This window comes from Lepidochelys olivacea, assembly GCF_965140295.1.
Source record: "Lepidochelys olivacea isolate rLepOli2 genome assembly, chromosome: 10".
NCBI lineage: Eukaryota > Metazoa > Chordata > Testudines > Cheloniidae > Lepidochelys > Lepidochelys olivacea.
The window spans coordinates 39,298,065-39,304,337 of NC_140420.1; positions in this window are offsets into that span (position 1 = coordinate 39,298,065).

A 6,273-nucleotide genomic window follows, 5' to 3' on the forward strand; every position below is an offset into this window, starting at 1 on the left:
GCTTTGTCTTCCCGCTGTGCCTGCTCTCCCGGCACGTTCTTCTGCTCCCCAGGAGCCCAGGCAGGGAGCAGGAGTGAGCCCCTTTTAACACCGGCCCCTCCTGGTCACTGCTCTCCAGCCCTGCCTGGCAGCTGCCCGAGAAAACCTGGCTGGGGAGGAAATGGCTTCCGCTCCCCATCTGGCTTGGCTGCCAGGGACCCCAGCACCCGAGCCCAGGCAGGCAGCGGGAGTCACCTCCAACTATGCTCTTTCAGGCAACCGCAGCGCTGCAGAGCAGCGTCTCAATGGCTCGAAGGGGCTGGTGCTGCCCCTTCCACTCCCAATGTCTGGGCCATGCATCGCCCAGGCCCGCCCACCCTGTTTCTCCCCCAGCATGCTGCCAAACAGCTGATGGCAGTCTGTTGGAGGCACTGCGGGGGATGGGGACAGGCTGATTGACAGGGCCCAGCCCTGGACCACCCACAGAGTCGGTGCCTATGCCCCAGAGTGTTTCGGGGGCAAGCCCAGGCCTTGTGCTGTGTCAGGGTCGGGTGCAGCCTCACTACTGAGTCTGGGTCCTGGGGTTGGGGGGGCTGCAGGGTGATCTACAGCCAGTGGCCTGTGCTCCCCATTGCCATGCTGGAGCCTCCATATTTATTTATTGACAAATAAATCTTGCAGAATTTTTAAATATTGTTGCAGAACTTTAAATTTTTTTTGGTGCAGAATGCCCTCAGGAGTATGACATGCAGGTACTGGAGGCCTCCCTGGCTCAGCCTTTGAAGGGGATGTCAGCAGGACACCTGGGGTCAGTTCTGAACTCTGCCACTGACTTACTGTGTGGCCTTTGTGCAGTCATTTCCCCTTCCTCTGCCTCAGTTTCCTCATCTGTCAAGTGGGGACAATATATCTGAGCTACTGTACAGTGGGCTCTGAGGCTGAGCTAATTAATTCTTGCAATGTTTTTGGGGCAAGCTGCTGTGAAGGGGCAAAGAACTGCCACTTATTATACATAGGTTTCAGAGTAGCAGCCGTGTTAGTCTGTATCCGCAAAAAGAAAAGGAGGACTTGTGGCACCTTAGAGACTAAATTTGTTAGTCTAGTCTCTAAGGTGCCACAAGTACTCCTTTTATTACACACAGTGTGCCTTGCCAGGGGCTATGGCGGGGAGGAGCGGGGAATCTCCTGCAGGAGACCTTGGGTCTGGTTTGCTCTGCCTGGGCAATGAATATCCCACCAAGCTCATTTTTGTAGGATTCAGGGGTTGCTCCAGTATTGCTGGCCCAAAGTTTCCCTCTTCTACCAGCTGTGCATTGACCTGGGGGCATTGCAGGGGAACTGCACATCAGGAGAGTAGCGTAAGCCAACTCAGTATTTGTGATCTGAGTGTGTGCCTTGCAAGTACAGCACGGATGCTCAGCAGTGCTCTGGTCACTGGAGTCAGCCCTCCCAAAGGCCAAGATTGTGTTGAGCCAGACCTTGACTTTGCTGAAGCTGGGTGTGGGCCATTCACACGGGAGTGTAGCATGCTCAGCACCGGAGCAGATCAGGTTCTTTTGTGGCACTCCCCTGCTCCCTTTTCACAGGGACAGATTCATGTGCATTCCAGTGACAATAACAAGCTGTGGTTGGCTGGTCCTTTAATTCCAGTCCCCCTAGAGTCCCAGATCCCTTTTGCAAACACACTACTTCATCGGAATTCTGGCGGGAGCCGTGATTGATGGGAGCAAAACAATCCTTCCCCCACCACCTCCCTTCTTCATTCTCTCCCCTCCCCCTCCAGCTATCTTTATGGTAATGGCACTTGGCCAGCTCCCAGCTCACATGCCATCTCCATTCTTTCACTCCAAAGGTATCAGAACAACGGGGATGCCGCTCTTTTGTTGGAGCCAATGTATGTGATAGGTGGAGAGATAATTGTCCCCTTGGCGCCCACCCTTTCTCCTAGCACCCCCCTCCCTGTGATCACCTAACCCCAAGGCCTCTCAGACTGCAATATTGAATCTGTCTCACTGGCAAATAGATTGGCTAAATGGGCTGGTTCAGAATCAAAGCATGGACCAAAGCAATTGGGTCTGGACAAACACTGCAGATTGTAGCCTGTTATGGAGTGGGTTGGATCCAAAGGTGGTGTGGATTTGGGATCTGAAGGCAGGTAGCAGCCCTCCCCCAGAACAAGGCAGGGTTGGCAGTGATAAGCATTTAGAGGGAATGCACAGGTATTTATTCTGGGTCAGAATCACAGGGGTTAAGGCCAGAAGGGATCATCCAGATCATCTACTCTGACCTCCTGTACAACACAGGCCTCTAAACCCCTGCACTAAACCCAGGAGCCTGCATTAGACTAAAGTATTACAGCCTTCTGGAGACTAATGTATGCCACAGGCAGAGAATAGAGGGACCAAGGTGCACCAATGCCCGAGGCCCCTGCAATGGCAGGGAATTGAGTTAATGAGCTATATCCACCTATCCAAGCAAGTGACCACACTCTTCCTACTTGGAGTCTAAGAGCAACTGGGTCAACAACACTATTGTTATGGTCTACACCTTTAAATTAAGGATAACTGGACCATGGACCAGAGCATTGGAAACTGTTCCTATTTTTATTCTACCTCCCAGGGTTGTAGCGAGGATTAATCAGTTGATTAGATGAGCCTGGAAAAAGGCTAATGTAGTGCCAATCTTTAAAAAAGGGAAGAAGGAGGATCCTGGGAACTACAGGCCAGTCAGCCTCACCTCAGTCCCCGGAAAAATCATGGAGCAGGTCCTCAAAGAATCAATCCTGAAGCACTTACATGAGAGGAAAGTGATCAGGAACAGTCAGCATGGATTCACCAAGGGAAGGTCATGCCTGACTAATCTAATCGCCTTCTATGATGAGGTTACTGGTTCTGTGGATGAAGGGAAAGCAGTGGATGTATTGTTTCTTGACTTTAGCAAAGCTTTTGACATGGTCTCCCACAGTATTCTTGTCAGCAAGTTAAAGAAGTATGGGCTGGATGAATGCACTATAAGGTGGGTAGAAAGCTGGCTAGATTGTCGGGCTCAACGGGTAGTGATCAATGGCTCCATGTCTAGTTGGCAGCCGGTGTCAAGTGGAGTGCCCCAGGGGTCGGTCCTGGGACCGGTTTTGTTCAATATCTTCATAAATGATCTGGAGGATGGTGTAGATTGCACTCTCCGCAAATTTGCGGATGATACTAAACTGGGAGGAGTGGTAGATATGCTGGAGGGCAGGGATAGGATACAGAGGGACCTAGACAAATTGGAGGATTGGGCCAAAAGAAATCTGATGAGGTTCAATAAGGATAAGTGCAGGGTCCTGCACTTAGGACGGAAGAACCCAATGCACAGCTACAGACTAGGGACCGAATGGCGAGGCAGCAGTTCTGCGGAAAAGGACCTAGGGGTGACAGTGGACGAGAAGCTGGATATGAGCCAGCAGTGTGCCCTTGTTGCCAAGAAGGCCAATGGCATTTTGGGATGTATAAGTAGGGGCATAGCGAGCAGTTCGAGGGATGTGATCGTTCCCCTCTATTCGACATTGGTGAGGCCTCATCTGGAGTACTGTGTCCAGTTTTGGGCCCCACACTACAAGAAGGATGTGGATAAATTGGAGAGAGTCCAGCAAAGGGCAACAAAAATGATTAGGGGTCTGGAACACATGACTTATGAGGAGAGGCTGAGGGAACTGGGATTGTTTAGTCTGCAGAAGAGAAGAATGAGGGGGGATTTGATAGCTGCTTTCAACTACCTGAGAGGTGGTTCCAGAGAGGATGGTTCTAGACTATTCTCAGTGGTAGAAGAGGACAGGACAAGGAGTAATGGTCTCAAGTTGCAGTGGGGGAGGTTTAGGTTGGATATTAGGAAAACCTTTTTCACTAGGAGGGTGGTGAAACACTGGAATGCATTACCTAGGGAGGTGGTAGAATCTCCTTCCCTAGAAGTTTTTAAGGTCAGGCTTGACAAAGCCCTGGCTGGGATGATGTAGTTGGGGATTGGTCCTGCTTTGAGCAGGGGGTTGGACTAGATGACCTCCTGAGGTCCCTTCCAACCCTGATATTTTATGATTTACAGCGCCGTAATTGAGAGCAGAATGAGGTTCTACCAACATTAGTGTAATCTCCTTTAGGCTCATGTAAATCAGGAGTAACAGCACTGAACTCAGTGAAGGTGCATCACTGTAAAACTGGGGAGAGAGGAGAATTAGACAGTGTGTTATAATGAGTGGGAAACGGCCATTTTGTTTTCCCCAAGAACTCTGGAAGGAGACAAAACAATTTTTGCTTCATTCAAAATTTTTCATAGAACTCTTGTATTCCAAAATGAAAATGTCAACAAAGATTCCACTGCGAAAGAGAGAAAAGTCGACAAAAGAGGGAGGAAGAAATTAACGCTGAAAATAGACTGAAAAATGTAGGTTACTAATCAAAACAATCTTTCATTTCAATGAAAAAAATAGGAAAATTTCAAAAATGCCAAGAAATATTTGAACATTTTTGTATAATTCTAAAAGCCATTTTCAGTCTGAAGAACCATTTAACTGAAAACATCTTGACCAGCTCTAATTCTTATTAATTATGATGATGAAATTTTTGTCTCTCACACTGCCTTGCTTGCTGTTTGATTTTCCATATATTTTTTTTCTCCATTAGATTTTGTCTCATTCACCTTTTTTGCTCCTTCCCCACTCCCAGTTTCCAAGTGGGACACAAACCATTAATATTTGCACTTCCGCTGAAGTCCCAAGTGCACACAGTGTGAGTGGTTTTGGAATTAGGCGAAGTGCGTTCACTCTGGGTAGCTTTCGCACACTTGCAGTTTATCCCATGCAGGGGCTGCTGCTGTTTAAGGCCGCTGGGGGTACTGAGTTACGTCTGCGTGATAGATGCGCTGCAGCCGATCTCGTGCCGGTGCAGTGGTGCTTCCGTGCAAGAGGAGCGGGAGTGAGTGGGCGCTGAGGCCCAGTGCTAGCTGTCGGACGCAGCGGGCTGCAAGGTCGCAGAGTCCGGTGGCTAAGGCCGCGGGCTGGGAGCGCCCGGAGACTGTGTTCTAGTACTAGGTCTGCCGCTTGCTTGCGGAGTCTGTTTTCCTCTCTCTGCGCTTCAGTTTCCTTGCATTTAAAACAGGAGTGACCCCCTTCTTCATAAAGTGCTCTGAGATCAGTGGCTGAGGCCCACCCTACGAGAGCTCGGTGGCCTCTTTTCTCTCCAAGTGCTTGCCATAGAGAACAGGATCCCAGGCATGAAGTGATCCTGCTGGTTCACCTCCCTATTTCACCTTCTTCCTACACGTTTATATCCAGGGGCTCTTCTGCAGGCCTCTTACACCAAAATTCCCCAGCCAGGCGAGTGCCTTTTACTCTGTCTTTGCACTCCCTATGGCTAACTCTATCACTGTGCTGATGGCCATTTATCTCCGGCTGCAGCTTCCAGAACTGTCTGTGCCAGACATTTCACAAATAAATCACTGCTCTGGCCTCTAAGGTGCTGCCTCTTCCCCACTCCCCAGAGGGACCTGGTTCAGGCAGGAGGAGCTGTCAGACTTTCAGCACAAAAAGGCCCATGCTAGCTTCGACACTAATATGCACAATCCAAGCTTGCTGCCCACAATGCTGTGTGCGCACACACCACTGGAGTTACACACAGAATCACACATGCACATGCCATGTACCGAGTTCTATGCACACACCAAAAGAAGCTTGCATTCTGTACATACATAAACACTCACGGTGGCTTGGGCACACACACACAACCACACTACAGCAAACCCAACCGTCATGAACACTCTCAGATACATACTGTGTTTGCATGTATTTACGCACGAAGACACACTCACACAGAGACCTCCCTCCACTCTTAGCACTTCATAAACATTCCCTTTCCTCTACCCACTTCCCACCTTTCATTCCCAGTGTAAACTGAGAGCACTGAGGTGCCTGTAGAGAGTGTGGGGGTGTCATGGCAATTTTCCCCCACACCCCTTTCCTGCCTCCAACTCCAGTTGAGAGGTAGGTTCATGCCTCATCCGTCACAGATGTCACCACCTTCACCTCTGTCGACATGACTGCATTAACCCGTGCCTTGCCTTAGCGCTGTAAATCAAAGCTCACCTCCTCCCTCCCAACCAAAGAGAAGCAAACTGTCTGGGTAAGCATGGCGGGGGGGGGGGGGGCTCAGGAGGCAAGGCAGGAGATGCAGCTGAAGGAAGTGGGATAGGAGAGCAAGCTGCCTTCCTGCTCAGGGGTTTACAGGACACGTGGGGGGCATTGAGGCTGTTACAGAAAAGGACAAG